The 18,325-nt window shown below is 48.3% G+C and overlaps 1 protein-coding gene across 7 annotated transcripts in view; it reads left to right on the top strand.

Moving 5' to 3' along the window:
* LOC143927185 (olfactory receptor 1E16-like) overlaps positions 1-18,325 on the top strand; it is a 162,470-nt gene that overhangs the window by 95,956 nt on the left and 48,189 nt on the right. For 3 of the 7 annotated variants that reach the window (XR_013262245.1, XR_013262249.1, XR_013262250.1), the window contains exon 1: positions 6,082-6,209. The exons of the other annotated variants lie outside the window; for them this stretch is intronic. The gene's annotated coding sequence lies outside the window, so the exon portion shown is untranslated. Of the gene's footprint in view, positions 1-6,081; positions 6,210-18,325 lie in introns of those variants that run through there. 7 annotated transcript variants of the gene reach the window in all.

Here is an 18,325-nt window from a genome sequence, read left to right as displayed (position 1 = left end):
ATACCTAGGGGCAAGGTCAGACTTGGACACCTTTCCCACCGAAAATCCTCTGGCTTACTGGGTCTTGAGGATGGATCACTGGCCAGAGCTTGCACAGTATGCAATTGAGCTACTGGCCTGTCCTGCATCCAGCGTTCTTTCGGAACGCACCTTCAGTGCTGCTGGTGGCTTTGTTACCGATCACAGGGTGCGCCTGTCCACCGAATCAGTTGATCGACTGACCTTCATCAAGATGAATCAGTCTTGGATCACCCACAGCTACCAAGCACCTGAAGCTGATGTAACCGAATAATTTTTTTTGAAATATCACATCCCTTCAAGACTGCCTATGCTGATGCTGAGTGACTGTCCTGTTATGTTGATTGTCTATCCTCTTCCTCCTCCGATGATATGTTGGAAGAACATTTCTGTTTCTGGGTAATGCCATCAGCCCAATTTTTCTGCCCCTGTTTAACAGGGGCGTTTAAGTACAATTTTTGATGCAATGCTTTGCAGCAGGGCTAATTCCTGCAATAAAACTAGAGTATATGGGAGAGGTTGCAGTGTGGTGGCACCAGCACCAGTGCCTAAGGCCCAATTTTCTGCCCCTCTTTAACAGGGGCGTTTAAGTACAATTTTTGATGCAATGCTTTGCAGCAGGGCTAATTCCTGCAATAAAAGTAGAGTATATGGGAGAGGTTGCAGTGTGGTGGCACCAGCACCAGTGCCATCAGCCCAATTTTTCTGCCCCTGTTTACCAGGGGCGTTTAATTAAAATTTTTGATGCAATGCTTTGCAGCAGGGCTAATTCCTGCAATAAAACTAGAGTATATGGGAGAGGTTGCAGTGTCGTGGCACCAGCACCAGTGCCTAAGGCCAAATTTTTCTGCCCCTGTTTAACAGGGACATGTAATTACAATTCTTGATATAATATTTCACAGGAGGGCCCGTTCCTGTGCCCACCCAGAGTAACTGTAAGGACTTATAGTGTTGTGGCACCAGCACCACAACCACCAAAGGTCAATTTTTCTACCACTGTTCAACAATGGCATGTAATTACAATTCTTGATATAATCGTTCACAGCAGGGCGCTCCAGCGCCCACCAAGAGTCACTTTGAGGGCTTACAATGTTGTGGCAAAACCAACACCTTGTTCCGCCATTTCTGCAGAGCATATAGGGCAGGCCCCTACTTTCAAACATCCAATTTACAAACATCTCCTACTTGCAAACGGAAGGAGACAACAGCAAGTGAGATGAAAAAAGATGAACGACAAAACAAATTATACAGGGGTGATAACCCTTCCCTATGTTTTCCAAAAAGCTTAAAAATGTTTTTTTTGACTGGAGCTACACTTTAAAAATGTACCAGTTGAAAATTACAAACAGATTCAACTTAACACAACAAACCTACACAGTCCCAGTCTTGTTTGCACCGCCTGTATACTGCTGTTCTGAGTATATAGGGCCTGGGGGCAGGAACCAGATATAACATTAAAACCGCAAGCAGTTTTCAATGATGTTATTTCTGTTTAATGTCATTTTGTGCAGGGACTGTTCTAAACACGGGAAACACGTGGCACTTCACAGGCATACTACAGACACCCCCCAGGCACCATATTTAAAGGAATATTTCACTTTTTTTTCCACTTTAATCGTCATTAAAATCACTGCTCCCGCCAAAACGGCCATTTTTAAAACTTTTTTTTGCATTGACCCATGTCCCCTGGGGCAGGAGGCAGGTCCCCAAACCCTTTTTAGGACAGTATCTTGCATATTAGCCGTTAAAATTAACACTTTTAATTTCGAACGTTCGAGTCCCATAGACTTCAATGGGGTTCTAACGTTCGTACGAATTTGGGGTCCGTTCGAAAGTTCTGGTGCGAACCAAACCGGGGGGTGTTCGGCTCATCCCTAATCTCTAACAATTTAACTATGGTAGCTACCCCTGACAAGAAATTTGGTGAGGAGCTCCCTGACTAAACTCCAGGGTGCTAGACATATTATTATGAATCTGGGTTGGAGTAATGTTCTACAGATCTCTAGGGGGTCAGTGATGGAATTATCTGAAGTATATATTAATATGGATCTGTCAGGAGAAGGATGAGATGGAGCGATGTTCTGCAGATTTCTTGAACGATCAGTGATAGAATAATCTGTAGATTATATCAGTATGAATCTGGGATGGAGCAACGTCCTGTAGATCTCTAGAGAGGTCAGTGATGGAATAATCTGCAGAATATCTCAACAAGGATCTGTCAGGAGAGAGATGGGATGGAGCAATGTTCTGTAGATCTCTAGAGATGTCACTGATGGGATAATCTGCAGAATATATAAAAATGGACGCTGTCACCCTGTCAGGAACCATGATTTAGACTGAGAAAAATGCAGTAAAAAATCACACCTTTTAATATAATGGTAAAAATGGTACAGATCAGTAAACGTGGTCAAATCATAAGCCAGGGATCGGAAACCTAAGCGGGTAGTAAGACAGGCCAGTAATCGGTAAACCAGAGATCAGCGTAGTCAGAGGCAGAAGAACAAGATCTGGAACCAGAAGGGAAGCCAGCCGGACAAAATCTTTCACAGGAAGATAGCAGAGAATCTCCAGATATGTTGACCAAGGTAAAGGCAGGAATGAACAAGGCAGTTTAAATAGACAAAAGGGGCTGGCTGTAGGCAGGACCGATGAGCACCGATGAGCCTGTTTGAGAGGAAAACATCTGTGGAAAGCACGGAGGAGGGAAGGAGCATGTACATCCGAGGATGAGACCCAAGAGCGTTCCTCCGGACCATATACTTTTCAATCAACAAGGTACCGTATGCACCCACGGAACCTATGGGAGTCAGGGATAGATTGTATCTCATACTCCTCATGGCTCTCAACCTGAACCGGGCGAGGACGTGGTACCGAGGTGGTGAAGCCGTTGCACACCAAAGGTTTTGTAGCGCCAGTACTACTAATGAGTACAGAACAGGTTTCCGTTACATCAGAGGGGGCAGGGTCACCCATACGTCACTGGGGAACCCTTGGCTTCCCTCTCCAGCGTCAGAGGGGTGGGGTCAGGTGACGGGTGGCCCCGCCCTCCTAATATAAGAAACGTCAGCGCTGGGATCCCTGCAGTGTCTCCGCATTGGAGACAGAAGACGGATGTATAGACAGCGCTGGACTGAGAGATCCCCCGTCGCTGGATATGATCATCCATCGCTGGACCCCGGAGATTCGTCGCTGGATAGCAAGAGTGGATTAGCACCGCTGGTATCTTTTTTTTATTTTTTTTATTTTTAATAAAGGAGTTTTTCAAAAGTGTGTTTGTCTTATTTAACCATGTTTACACTTTCTTTGTGAAATGGTAGGGGTACTTTTGTACCCCCTTACCATTTCAAACAGGGGGGGCCAGGATCTGGGGGTCCCCTTGATAAAGGGGGCTTCCAGATTCTGATAAGCCCCCCGCCCGCAGACCCTCACAACCACCGGCCAGGGTTGTGAGGATGAGGCCCTTGTCCTCATCAACATGGGGACATGGTGCTTTGAGGGGTCACAGACCCACAAAGCATCCTCCCAATGTTGAGGGTATGTGGCCTGGTACGGTTCAGGAGGGAGGGGGGGCCGCTCTCTCGTCCCCCCCTCTTTTCCTGCGGCCTGCCAGGTTGAATGCTCGGATAAAGGGTCTGGTATGGATTTTTAGGAGGACCCCCACGTCAATTTTTTTTAAAAATTTGACACGGGGTTCCCCTTAATATCCATGTCAGACCTGAAGGGCCTAGTAATTGAATTTAGGGGAACCTCCACGCTTTTTTTTTTTTTTATCAATGGATGAATGAATTGTCGGCTAATACAGAGAACACTCATTGAGTGTTCTCTGTATTACGGGGAGCCAACAATTTAGCCGCAAGTGATTTTAAAAGACTTTTTTTCCTGCACAAATGACACTTTGTGCAGGGACAGTTCTAAGCAGCAGAAACATGCGCCCCTTCACAGGCATACCCCCCAGCTACGAAATTTAAAGGAATATTACACTTTTATTGTTTCACTTTAATCATTATTAAAATCACTGCTCCTGAAAAAAACTTTTTTTTGCATTGATCCATGTCCCCTGGGGCAGGACCCAGGTCCCCAAACAGTTTTTAGGACAGTAACTTGCATATTACCCTTTAAAATTAGCACTTTAGATTTCTCCCATAGACTTGTATAGGATGTTCCGGCTTTTCGAATTTTCTGCGAACAGCCCAAATCGTTCACTGTTCGCTGAACAGGCAAACAGGCAATGTTCGATTCGAACTCGAAGCTCATCCCTACTGAAGGTGCAGAAGTGGCACCTTGCTGGGGCCTTTCCCTGTAGGGCTGTCCGCCTATTGAAGTCCCGGAGTCTGCCTATTGAAATTGCATCTACTTCAGGGTGTCCTGGCCCTAACCCTCTTTCCCTTACAAAATATAAAAGGACTGTTAAGAAATAAAACCTCTTTTGCATCCAAGAAGTGTCTGGCGGCCAATGACTTTTACCACCTTTGCACCCACTATGCCTCACAACCCACCACATATTGAAGGATGTCAGCGGTCTGCGGCCTCAAAGGTTCTCATTAGACTGGAAGAGGTTAGAGATTCTGCTACGTATATACTGCAGATTATTCCATCACTGATCTCTCTGGAGACCTGCAGAACATTGCTTCATCCCACCCCCCTCCTGACAGATCCATATTGATATATTCTTCAGATTATTCCATCACTGTTCCTCTAGAGATCTGCAGAACATTGCTTCTTCCTATCTCCTCCTGACAGATCCATGTTGAGATGTTCTGCATATTTTTCCATTACTGACCCCTCTAGAGATCTGCAGAACATTGCTCCATCCCATCCCCGTCCTGACAGATCCATATTGGGATATTCTGCAGATTATTCCACCACTCACCTCTCTAGAGATCAGCAGAACATTGCTCCATCCCATCCCCCTCCTGACAGATCCATATTGATATATTCTTCAGATTATTCCATCACTGTTCCTCTAGAGATCTGCAGAACATTGCTTCTTCCCATCCCCCTGCTAACAGATCCATATTGAGATTTTCTGCAGATTATCCTATCACTGACTCCTCTACAGATCTGCAGAGCATTGCTCCATCCCATCCCCCTACTGACAGATCCATATTGAGATATTCTGCAGATTATTCCACCACTGACCTCTCTAGAGATCTGCAGAGCATTGCTCCATCCCACCCCCCTCCTGACAGATCCATATTGAGATATTCTGCAGATTATCCGATCACTGGCTCCTCTACAGATCTGCAGACAATTGCTCTACCCCATCCCCCTACTGTCAGATCCATATTGAGATATTCTGCAGATTATTCCACCACTGACCTCTCTAGAGATCAGCAGAACATCACTCCATCCTATCTCCCTCCTGACAGATCCATATTGATATATTCTGCAGATTATCTCATCACTGACTTCTCTACAGATCTGCAGAGCATTGCTCCATCCCATCCCCCTCCTGACAGATCCATATTGAGATATTCTGCAGATTATTCCACCACTGACCTCTCTAGAGATCATCAGAACATCACTCCATCCTATCTCCCTCCTGACAGATCCATATTGTGATATTCTGCAGATCATTCCATCACTGACCCCTCTAGAGATCTACAGAACATTGCTCCATCCCATCCCCCTCCTGACAGATCCATATTGAGATATTCTGCAGATTATCCTATCACTGACTCCTCTACAGATCTGCAGAGCATTGCTCCATCCCATCCCCCTCCTGACAGATCCACATTGAGACATTCTGCAGATTATCTAATCACTGACCCCTCTACAGATCTGCAGAGCATTGCTCCATCCCATCCCCCTCTTGACAGATCCATATTGAGATATTCTGCAGATCATTCCATCACTGACCTCTCTAGAGATCTGCAGAGCATTGCTCCATCTCATCTCCTCCTGACAGATCCATATTGAGATATTCTGCAGATTATCCTATCACTGACCCCTCTACAGTTCTGCAGAGCATTGCTCCATCCCATCTCCTCCATAGACATACACATACTAAGTCTCTGATGCAGTTTGTGTATCTTCTATTTCCATCCCTCACACCCCGTCCCTCCCTCCCCCCGCTCACACTCCACGGACTCATTTCCCCTCTTGTCCTGGTAGAGAAGTGTTCTGTGATGGGTTTGTGTCTGCCGTACCAGCCAGAGCCGGCCCAGAGGGTCCAACACACCCGCAACCCGGTGAGTACACCCTTTATTGTCCCCCCATAAACCATGGGGTATCAGCCAGACACACCTGTGGGTATCATATGACGATACAAAGATAGTGCAGTCAGCACCTCCCTAGAACAGATTTGTGTGGCCTGACTCCTGTGTAATACAAACTCTGATCTATATGTGTGTCCTCTTATCATTTAACAATATTAGTGCATTAGAGAATCGTAGATCGCACCCAACGATCGCTTTAATTCTCCGCAGCACTTGTTGCTGCCAATTTCCATATACGGGTGGAACTTCCCCGAGGATGTGACCGCTGCCTGCAATTCATTCTCTGTTTACCTTGTCGGCTCTGCCAGAGCTCAGGACTGGGAGTGGTGGGTGAGGGCCCCATCCGCGTCTCTCCGGGGGAATAAAATGATCTTTTCCACGATAAACCACAAAATGATATCAGAGAGCAGGAAAAGAGGAACAGGGACCGATCGTCCTTCCGGGACTGAGATCCCACCAGGAAATGGAGAAAAGAAACAAAGCAGATGATGTACAGTATGAGATATATGCTGTATATTCTAATATATATAGTCCAACTGTCCCGAGTAAGGACAGCGCTGGATGTATATATACAGTATATATATATATATATATATATACACAGGGCTTTTTTCTCAGAGAATAGGTGCAGGATCTCCCTCCTTCTGAGTCACCTCTTGTGTCCACCTCCGAGCACCATTCCTTTGATCCACTCCCTACCCACCTACAAGCACCGTTCCTTGGTTCCACCCCATACCCACCTCCAAGCACCATTCCTTGGTTCCACCCCATACCCACCTCCAAGCACCATTCCTTGGTTCCACCCCATACCCACCTCCAAGCACCATTCCTTGGTTCCATCCCATACCCACCTCCGAGCACAAATCCTTAGTTCCACTCCCTACCCACCTCCAAGCACCATTCCTTGGTTCCATCCCATACCCACCTCTGAGCACAAATCCTTGGTTCCACTCCCTACCCACCTACAAGCACCATTCCTTGGTTCAACCCCCTACCCACCTCCAAGCACCATTCCTTGGTTCCATCCCATACCCACCTCCAAGCACCATTCCTTGGTTCCATAACCTACCCACCTCTGTGCACCACTCCTTGGTTCCACCCCCTACACACCTCCGAGCGCCATTCTTTGGTTCCACCCCTACCCACCTCCAAGCACCATTCCTTGGTTCCACTCCCTACCCACCTCCAAGCACCATTCCTTGGTTCCACTCCCTACCCCCCTCTGAGGACATTCCTTGGTTCAATCCCCTACCCACCTCCAAACACCATTCTTTGGTTTCACCCCCTACACACCTCTGAGCACCATTCCTTGGTTCCACTCCCTACCAACCTCTGATCACCGTTCTTTGGTTCCACTCTCTACACACCTCCGAGAACCATTCCTTGGTTCCACTCTCTACCCACCTCTGAGCACTGTTCCTTGGTTCCACCCCCTGCCCACCTCTGAGCACCATTAATTGGTTCCACTACCTACCCACCTCCGAGCACCATTCCTTTGTTCCATCTCCTACAAAACTCCGAGCATAGTTCCTTGATTCCACCCCCTACCCACCTTTGAGCACCATTCCTTGGTTCCACCCTCTACCCACCTCTGAGGACCATTCCTTGGTTCCACTCCCTACACACCTGCGAGCACCATTCTTTGGTTCAACTCTCTACCCACCTCTGAGCACCATTCCTTGGTTCCACCCCCTACCCACCTCTGAACACCATTCCTTGGTTCCACTACCTACCCACCTCTGAGTACCATTCTTTGGTTCCACTCTCTACCCACCTCCGAGAACCATTCCTTAGTTCCACTCTCTAACCACCTCTGAGCACCGTTCCTTAGTTCCACCCCCTGCCCACCTCTGAGCACCGTTCCTTAGTTCCACCCCCTGCCCACCTCTGAGCACCGTTCCTTAGTTCCACCCCCCGCCCACCTCTGAGCACCATTCCTTGGTTCCACTACCTACCCATCTGTGAGCACCATTCTTTGGTTCCACCCCCTACCCACCTCTGAACACCATTCCTTGGTTCCACTACCTACCCACCTCTGAGTACCATTCTTTGGTTCCACTCTCTACCCACCTCCGAGAACCATTCCTTAGTTCCACTCTCTAACCACCTCTGAGCACCGTTCCTTGGTTCCACCCCCTGCCCACCTCTGAGCACCATTCCTTGGTTCCACTACCTACCCATCTGTGAGCACCATTCCTTGGTTCCACCCCCTACCCACCTCTGAACACCATTCCTTGGTTCCACTACCTACCCACCTCTGAGTACCATTCTTTGGTTCCACTCTCTACCCACCTCTGGGCACCATTCTTTAGTTCCACTCTCTACCCACCTCTGAGCACTGTTCCTTGGTTCCACCCCCTGCCCACCTCTGAGCACCATTCCTTGGTTCCACTCCCTACACACCTGCGAGCACCATTCCTTGGTTCCACTACCTACCCACCTCTGAGTACCATTCTTTGGTTCCACTCTCTACCCACCTCCGAGAACCATTCCTTAGTTCCACTCCCTAACCACCTCTGAGCACCGTTCCTTAGTTCCACCCCCTGCCCACCTCTGAGCACAATTCCTTGGTTCCACTACCTACCCACCTCCGAGCACCATTCCTTTGTTCCATCTCCTACAAAACTCAGAGCATAGTTCCTTGATTCCACCCCCTACCCACCTTTGAGCACCATTTCTTGGTTCCACCCTCTACCCACCTCTGAGCACCATTCTTTAGTTCCACTCTCTACCCACCTCTGAGCACTGTTCCTTGGTTCCACCCCCTGCCCACCTCTGAGCACCATTCCTTGGTTCCACTCCCTACACACCTGCGAGCACCATTCTTTGGTTCAACTCTCTACCCACCTCTGAGCACCATTCCTTGGTTCCACCCCCTACCCACCTCTGAACACCATTCCTTGGTTCCACTACCTACCCACCTCTGAGCACCATTCTTTGGTTCCACTCTCTACCCACCTCCGAGAACCATTCCTTAGTTCCACTCTCTAACCACCTCTGAGCACCGTTCCTTAGTCCCACCCCCTGCCCACCTCTGAGCACCATTCCTTGGTTTCACTACCTACCCATCTGTGAGCACCATTCTTTGGTTCCACTCTCTACCCACCTTCAAACACCATTCCTTGGTTCCATCTCCAACAAACCTCCGAGCATAGTTCCTTGATTCCACCCCCTACCCACCTTTGAGCACCATTCCTTGGTTCCACCCCCTGCCCAGCTCTCAGTAATGGATACAGAACCAAGTATCAATTTGTGGTGCTAAGTAATTTGTATGTAATTTTTTAATGATAGGAAGTAAAATAGATCCCCTATACTTAGCAACAATGGAGCACCCCCAGCAACAATAGACTCTGAACGGCTAGCAACAATAGACCTCTCCCTCAACAGTAGATGTCTTCCAGAAATTATTGTCTCCCAGTAGCATAAGAGCCCTCCAGCCACGATAGATCCCCCACCAGCAACAACTGACCTCCCCAGCAACAACAGACTCTCCCCCTGTAAAAAAAGATCCCCTTCAGCAACAATAGATCCCCCAGCAGCCAGCATCAATAGACCCTCCAGTAAACCCCAGAACCCCTTGCCATTACATACATGCAAAGCTGGAGGTGCCGGATCTGCGTTCCCCCCGTGTTCCTGCTGAAAAAAAGCCCTGCCGCTGACACACGCCGCCATCCGATCCGATCCTATCTGTCAAAAACAGATGGATAGTGGTCTTATTTTCCATCCTTCCAGTGGATCAGATGGCATTGGATGGAAACAGGTAGGCGGTTTGTTTCCACCCGATTTCCCCATAGAGGAGAGTGAGACTGTCCGTGTCCGCTCTGCACAGCAGACTTGTCATCTGCCTGCACAGCGGGGATGAGCGCATCCCCCACTAAGCGGAGAGATTCCCCACTGACCGGAGAGATCCCCCACTGACCGGAGAGATCCCCCACTGAGGAAGCTGATTCCATTTAGTGGAGGCGTCCACGTGGAAGGGGCCTAAGGTGGCATGAGTCACTGGATCTCCTATCGCCTCCACCTTTCTACACTATCCTTCCGTAGTGAACCACTGCCCATCACACCCATCAAGCCTAGTACACACTGGCCCGAATGCCGGACAAGATTGGTCAGTTAATTAGAAACCGGTCGAGATTCTCGACCGGTGTGTGTGGCAGCGGGTCCAACTAAAGCTTTGTTGTTAAAAAAACTGGCTGCTAACCATTTTAGCTGGCTTCTAAGTTCCAAGAAAATTTGTCAAGCCCTGATATCAATCTATCTATCTATCTATATGTAGCACTGACCCCCGAAGGAGCGGCTGATTTGATTTGGGCCTGCACTCTATTAACAAAACCCCACTAACTTGCCTCAGTCCCCTTGACACAGCTGTGGTGCAATACAGTACAATATAGTATATCACAATATACCTGTATTGTCCTCTCAGGATCCACTGGCTCCATCTGCTGGGAGAAAACAATACTCCACACAACAAGGTACTTAACCAAAGTATATTTTACTATATATATTTGTAAATAGGTGATTACAGCAATTGTACGATCATCCAACATAGATTGACAGGACAATGATATATATATATATATATATATATATATATATATATATATATATATATATATAGGAGCTCCCCCTACTTGTATTTTCTGATCTTCGCTAGCAATGATAACTCCTTATAAATTTGTAATCCAAGGTTAAAGCAGTTAAAGTTGAATTAAGGATGATCCTAGTGTTACTTCCGCAAATATAATACAGTGCTTGAAGTGTGATAGTAAGTAGGCCTTATGCCTGCCTAGCATCAGTTGCTATACTCCTCCTCCGTGGGACTAAGTATCCCAGCGAGGCCTGTATATAAGTCTGACTAGGTGCAATGGTTTAGAAAACGGTGGGTAGCAACCCGCTCACCAACTGGATCGGAAACTTGGTATTGTGACTTTGGTCCTGTGGTTGCAGCTTGCTTCTGCGTCAGCCGGCTCCGTCACTCTGTCCCGTTCCGACAGGTGGACCTGGTCTTCCGATGCTCAAACGAGTGTCTCTGGATCCTCTCAATCCGATCACTGTCTCTCTGGCACTTTAGGTCACTCACACAACCAAGCAGGGTTGCATTCCGCAAGGGCAGTAGGCCACTTCCTCCGGGAGGCCTCCGTACAAGTCTTCACAGGCAGACCATGCGTTCCCAAGAGACCTAAGATTGCTGCTCAGGGTTCTTTTATCCCCTACCTAGCATGCAGTGCAAGAGAGAGTGTCCATGGGTAGGTTACCCAGCATCCTGGATAAAAAAGGTCAACTCCTTAATGTAAATAACAGTCACTTCCTGTAAATAGTTCAATGCTTGAAAGCCAAAAATCATTTAAGTTCACTTTCAGTATTCGGCCGCTAGATGCCGACAAACACTAAGCTATAGAACCATCCATAGACTTTCATTATAATTGATAATACACATCAGAAAACAAGGATACCAGCGCTACATATATATATATATATATATACAGGGGTCAAGTCCTGGGGAAAAAAGTGTGGAAACTCCCACCCAAGATCCACTCCCCCACAAAAAATAAATAAAAAAATGATACGTTCATATGCACGAATGCTTCAAAAATTTTATTTTTCATCCAATTTTCGTATTGTGTGTATGAAGCTTAACTGTTAGTACATAAAAAAAAAAACAATCTTCAATAAACATAAATACGGTAATTCTCTGAATAATCTGCATTCATTCAATTGTGCTTCCATGCAAATGTTAACATCATGTTCTGATCTTTATTGGGGAATTTTATTTTGTATATAGAGTGTTTATGTGGTGAGTTTACACTTTTCATTGATCAGAGTTTGGATAACACAGGGTTAAATGGAAAGGTCATAAATGAACTGCACATTATCTGGACAGAATGCTTGGGGAGATAGTGATGTGTTCCTGCTTAGGAGATGTATGTTAGCTTGGGGGGCTGCAAACTCTGCAGGGGCTCTAACACACACTCGCTGCTATTCCAACCCTTCACATATTTCCACATAAACTTCCCTCCTGGCATTAAACTTTGCCAGGTTTTGTGCCCAGCTTACCACCCCAAACTGATGTTCCTTCCTCAGCTCACCTCTCTCCCTGCATGTCCTGTGAGCAGAATAGCTGTGCTCCTCCTCTGGGTTCTCTCATCATATGGCACTGAAGATAGAGGAGGAGGGGGGGATTCAGCGGGACACACAGAGCAAGCATGCAGGAGACTTGGGGGGGTGGGGGGGAGATGAGGAGACAGAAAATCAGGAGGGGCCGGCAGGGAGGAGCATCACGAGAGGTCTGGCTAAATACAATCTCTTAGCAGCAGGGACCTGATCTACCCGTCAGCTAGCTGTGATTGACAGGTAGATCGAAGCGGAAGCTGTCATGGGGCCCCCTACTGGCAATGCCTGAATGGCAGGTCTGCAGTACTTACTGGTGTAGCTGCTGGTGTAGCACCTACCACACAGCTCGCATACTATAAAGTCTTGCAGGACATGGCTGCTAATGGGAACTGAGTTCCTGTTGTGGAAAAAGTACAGGAACTCTGTTCCCATTGCTTTCCAGCAGGACTTGAGCCCTGTATATATATATATATATATACACACTACATTGTCAAAAGTATTTGGACACCTGCCTTTGCACACACATGAACTTTAAAGGCACCCCAGTCTTAGTCCGTAGGGTTCAATATTGAGTTGGCTCCGCCCTTTGCAGTTATAACAGCTTCAACTCTTCTGGGATGGCCGTCCACAAGGTTTAGGAGATGTGTCTATGGGAATGTTTGACCATTTTTCCAGAAGTGCATTTGTGAGGTCAGGCACTGATGTTAGACAGAAAGGCCTGGCTCACAGTCTCCGCTCTAATTCACCCCACAGGTGTTCTATCAGGTTGAGGTCAGGACTCTGTGTAGGCAAGTCAAGTTCCTCCACCCCAAACTCGCTCATCTATGTCTTTATGGACCTTGCTTTGTGCACTGGTCCAAATCATTTGGTGGAGGGGGGGGGATTATGGTGTGGGGTTGTTTTTCAGGGGTTGCAGTGATGGGAACTCTTAAGGTGTCAACATACCTTATTTGGACAATTTCATGCTCCCAACTTTGTGAGAACAGTTTGGGGATGGCCCCTTCCTGTTCCAACATGACTGCGCACCAGTGCACAAAGCAAGGTCCATAAAGACATGGATGAGCGAGTTTGGGGTGGAGTAACTTGACTGGCCTGCACAGAGTCCTGACCTCACCCCAATAGAACAGGGCCCAACATTTAAAGTCCTGAGCTAATAACCAGGCCTCAAGGGTTACTTGCCACCAGTTGCCTCACTCAACCCCTACCCTGTTCTGCCCCTAATTCCACCCCTAAACACGCCCTCATATATCATCTCATGAAATTACACTTAAATATTTTATACAGAATTAAGTTCTAAAAATAAATATTAACAACAAGTTTATCCGTGTCTACCAACGCAGCCTGCCCTATTTCCACCAACGCAGCCTGCCCTGTGTCCACCAACGCAACCAATGCAGCCTACCCATGTCCACCATTGCAGCTTGCCCGTGTCCACCAATGCAGCCTGCCCGTGTCCACCAATGCAGCCTACCTGAATCCACCAATGCAGCCTGCCTGTGTCCACCAATACAGCCTGCCTGTGTCCACCAATGCAGCCTACCTGAATCCACCAATGCAGCCTGCCCGTGTCCACCAATGCAGCCTGCTCATGTCCACCAATGCAGCCTACCTGTGTCCACCAATGCAGTCTGCCCATGTCCACCAATGCAGCCTACCTGTGTCCACCAATGCAGTCTGCCCATGTCCACCAATGCAGCCTGCCTGTGTCCACCAATGCAGCCTACCTGAATCCACCAATGCAGCCTGCCCGTGTCCACCAATGCAGCCTACCTGTGTCCACCAATGCAGTCTGCCCATGTCCACCAATGCATCCTGCCTGTGTCCACCAATGCAGCCTACCTGAATCCACCAATGCAGCCTGCCCGTGTCCACCAATGCAGCCTGCCCATGTCCACCAAAGCAGCCCGTGTCCATCAGTGCAGCCTGCCCATGTCCATCAGTGCAGCATGCCCATGTCCATCAGTGCAGCCTGCCCGTGTCTACCGATGCAGCCTGCCCATGTCCAACAATGCAGCCTGACTGTGTCCCTCATGCAGCCTACCCGTGTCCACCCTGCAGCCTACCTGTGTCCACCATGCAGCCTACCTGTGTCCACCAATGCAGCCTGCCTTGTGTTCACCAACACAACCAATGCAGTCTTCCCATGTTCACCAATGCAGCCTGCCTGTGTCCACCAATGCAGCCTGCCCTATGCCCACCAACTTAGCCTGCCCTGTGTCCACCAACTTAGTCTGTCCTGTGTCCACCAATGCAACCAATGCAGCCTGCCCGTGTCCACCAATGCAGTCTGCCCATGTCCACCAATGCAACCTGCCTGTGTCCACCAATGCAGCCTACCTGTGTCCACCATGCAGCCTACCTGTGTCCACCAATGCAGCCTGCCTTGTGTTCACCAACACAACCATTGCACTCTGCCCGTGTCCACCAATGCAGCCTTCCTGTGTCCACCAATGCAGCCTGCCCTATGCCCGGCCAGATGATCAGAGCACCGAGGAACATCGCTGTTAAAGCTTTCATTTTGACAGCAGTGTGTTCTCGCCACCCAGCGTTACATACAGCCCTGCTCCCTGACCGGGGAACTTTGTTACACGTCACTCGTCCCAGACAGATGTTCTGTCTATCAAAGTCCCAGGACCAGGGGAGGGGGCTGTGTGTGACAGCAAGTGTGGGGAACACTGTTATTGAAATGAAAGCCGCTATTGATGTTCCTCGCACTCTAATGATGCGGCCACTTGTTCTCCTCTCTCTTCCCCTCTGCAATCGCTGCCCCCCCCCCCAGGCAGCCCACGCTCGCCAGCCCTTAAAGTCCACTCACAAAATGCGAGCAGGCAAGTTGAATTTTTGAGGGCTGCGATAGAACAACTTTGGGATGAATTAGAGCAGAGACGGCGAGCCAGGCCTTCTCGTCCAATATCAGTGCCTGACCTCAGTTGATTCAAATGATAACATAAAAAAATCACCACCGTGTTTCTATAATTAACCTAAGTAAAGGGTAACCAGTTAGATGAAGTTACCCCCAGCTGTGTGTCCCGTCACACTTGCACATAATATTCAAGGTGTGGTCCCTTGGAGAAAAAAACAACATATAAGAAAAAGATTAAAGATCCCCAAGAACACCTTATACAGGGACACTTGTGGTATTGTAAAAATCATGGCTTTATCAGGACAAAATTGTAGTAAATGTAAAAACACACACACTACCACCAGTGCAAAACACTCAAAATATGACAACGCTGTCATAAATGGAAAGAAGGAGCACATCACATGCACACACCACTGAGACCTACAAAAGGCAATGAATTGAAGTCCACACTATGCAGTATTAAGTAGATGGATCAAAGTAACATCATCTCAGCTGTTGACAAGCAATAGGACATAATATGGGAGGAACTAGCTGTTCCTCAATGTCAACAATCCACCAAACGGTCCTCAATGGTTTAGTGTGGGCTTGGTACATGTGAGCTGACTGGATCGCAATACCTCCATGAACGCCACTAAGTTCATCCCCATGGGGGCAAGGTAAACCACGCTGCTCTCCGTATGGTGCATGGGGGTATATGCAGGTGGGTCAAGTGTCTGTCAGTTTAATAGATGGAAAGCCATGCTGTGTGTGAGTAAAGTCAGTATGCCAGAACCAAATCAGTTTGAAATGATGAAGGCTCAACATTCTTCCATAGCACTGCAACGCCCCGGCCATGCAGTCCAATCAGTCCCTGTGAGTGAAGGTAACTCACCTTAGGTCCCTCAGCATATGCAGTCTTCAAGGGATCCCACATCCATAGAAAAATTAATTGGTTACATCAGCATCAGGTGCTTGGTAGCTGGTGATCCAAGACGGATTCATTTTTATGAATGTTAGCCGATCAACAGAGTCTGTGGGCAGACACACTCTGTGATCAGTTACAAAGCCTCCAGCAGCACTGAATGTGCGTTCAGAAAGAACGCTGGATGCAGGACAGGCCAGTAGCTTAATTGCATATTGAGCAAGCTCTGGCCAGTGGTCCATTCTCAAGACCCAGTAACCCAGTGGATGTTCTGTTGGAAAGGTCTCCAAGTCTGATCTTGCCCCTAGATATTCCTGCACCATGTAATTCAGACGCTGGCGATGGTTGCTGGAACCGATCAGACCTTGGCGCTGAGGACTGAAGAATTGTCTGAAGGCATCATTCAGCCGACCACCTTCTCCACCACTCTTTCTGTAACTGAACGAAGCCTCAGCAACACGCTGTCCAGCACCAGGAAATTGTACCCTCCCAGGCTCTGGAAACGCATTGCACAAACCTTTCTGCAAGTCCTCCCGAAGAAGTTTCATCCTGCTCCCTCTGCAAAGGCTGGATAAGTTCTGCAACCTTACTCTTGTAACGTGGATCAAGAAGGATTGCCAGCCAGTAATGATCCCTCTCCTCGATACCACGAATCCTAGGGTCCTTTCGCAGGCTTTGCAGGATCGGGGAGGCCATGGCCACGCGTGGCAAAAAAAAAGCCAAGCTCCCCTGACCTTGTCCTGGTGCCATACTCACACAGGTACTCATTGATGGCCTTCTGCTGCATGTGCAGCCGCTGCAGCATTACCAACATTGAGTTCCACCTTGTGGGCATGTCACAAATGAGGCGGTTCTTGGGCAGGTTGTATTCTCTTTGAATATCAGCCAGCCGAGCACTGGCATTATATGACCGGCGGAAATGACCACAGACATTCCTGGCCTGCCTCAGGAGATCCTGTAAGCCAGGGTACCTGCTCAAAACCACTGCACCACCAAATTCAGGATGTGAGCCAAACAGGGAACATGAGTCAAGTGTCCCTATCAGAGGGCGTAGAGGAGGTTGGTGCCATTGTTGCATACAACCATTCCTGGCTGGAGCTGGCATGGCGTCAACCACCTCAGAGCTGCCAGAATCTCTGCCCCAGTGTGGCTCCTGTCCCCTAAGCAGACCAACTCAAGCACCGCATGGCATCTTTTTGCCTGAGTGCTTGTGTAGCCCCTTGAATGCCTACGGAGCCCCGCTTGTTCAGAGGACAAATCTGCAGAGGAAGAGGTCATAGAGGAAGAAGGGGAGGGGATGGAGGTGAGAGCTGTGGCAGAATCACAACTACTAGCATTTTGGAGGCATGGTGGCCGAATAAGCTCCAACAATACTGAACCCTGTCATGCATCCTTCCAAGCTGCCAGCAGAGCTAGCCAGTGTGCCATGAAAGAAAGGTAACGTCCCTGTCCATTCCTGCTGGATCATGAGTCAGCATTAATATGCACCTTACTGCTGAATGCCCTATCCAACGAGACCAAGACATTGCCTTCAACGTGCTGGTAGAGAGCCGGAATGGCCTTCCGTGAAAAGAAATGGCATTTGAGAACCTGCCACTGAGATACTGCACATTCCACAAATTCACGAAAGGGGGTGGAGTCTACCAGCTGAAAAGGCAGTTGCAGTGCTAGCAATTTGGGTAGGGAAATTTGCCTGCTAAAATCGGATGTCGGTGTACCACTAGCAAATTGGCCGCAAGTACTTGGGACACCTATTTCTATACCTTTATTCCTCTCAGTGCAGGTTTCTGAGAGGACTGGAAGTATAGTGAGGTTGGAGATCCTAGCTGATGAGGAGCAAGGAGAGGTCCACCTTGTTCTTTGATGTGGGTCTTTTAAGTGCTGTTGCCAACAAACTGCATGGGAGATCTTCATATGTCTGGTCAAGCGTGTGGTGCCCAAGCCACTGCTGTTTTGGCCACCTTTGATATGCTTCAGACATATGTTGCGAACAGCAATGGTGCTATCTGTGGCACACGTGTCAAAAAAGGCCCACAAGAAAGAAGTTTTCAAAATATGCAGGGAGTCAGCAGCGCCCTGCACTTGCTTAGCTCTGCAGTGTGATGCAATAGGGTGGCTGTCCTTAAGCTGCCCCTGGAGGGCATCCTGCCTTGTTGGAAATGTGCCTCCTCCTCCTCTCTTCTATCAGGCACCCAAGTAGTGTCAGTGACCTCA

This window comes from Lithobates pipiens, unplaced genomic scaffold, assembly GCF_037356315.1.
Source record: "Lithobates pipiens isolate NorthernLeopardFrog02 unplaced genomic scaffold, aLitPip1_a1.2 Scaffold_23, whole genome shotgun sequence".
Taxonomy (NCBI): Eukaryota; Metazoa; Chordata; class Amphibia; order Anura; family Ranidae; genus Lithobates; species Lithobates pipiens.
This window is presented reverse-complemented; position numbering and strand designations above follow the sequence as displayed.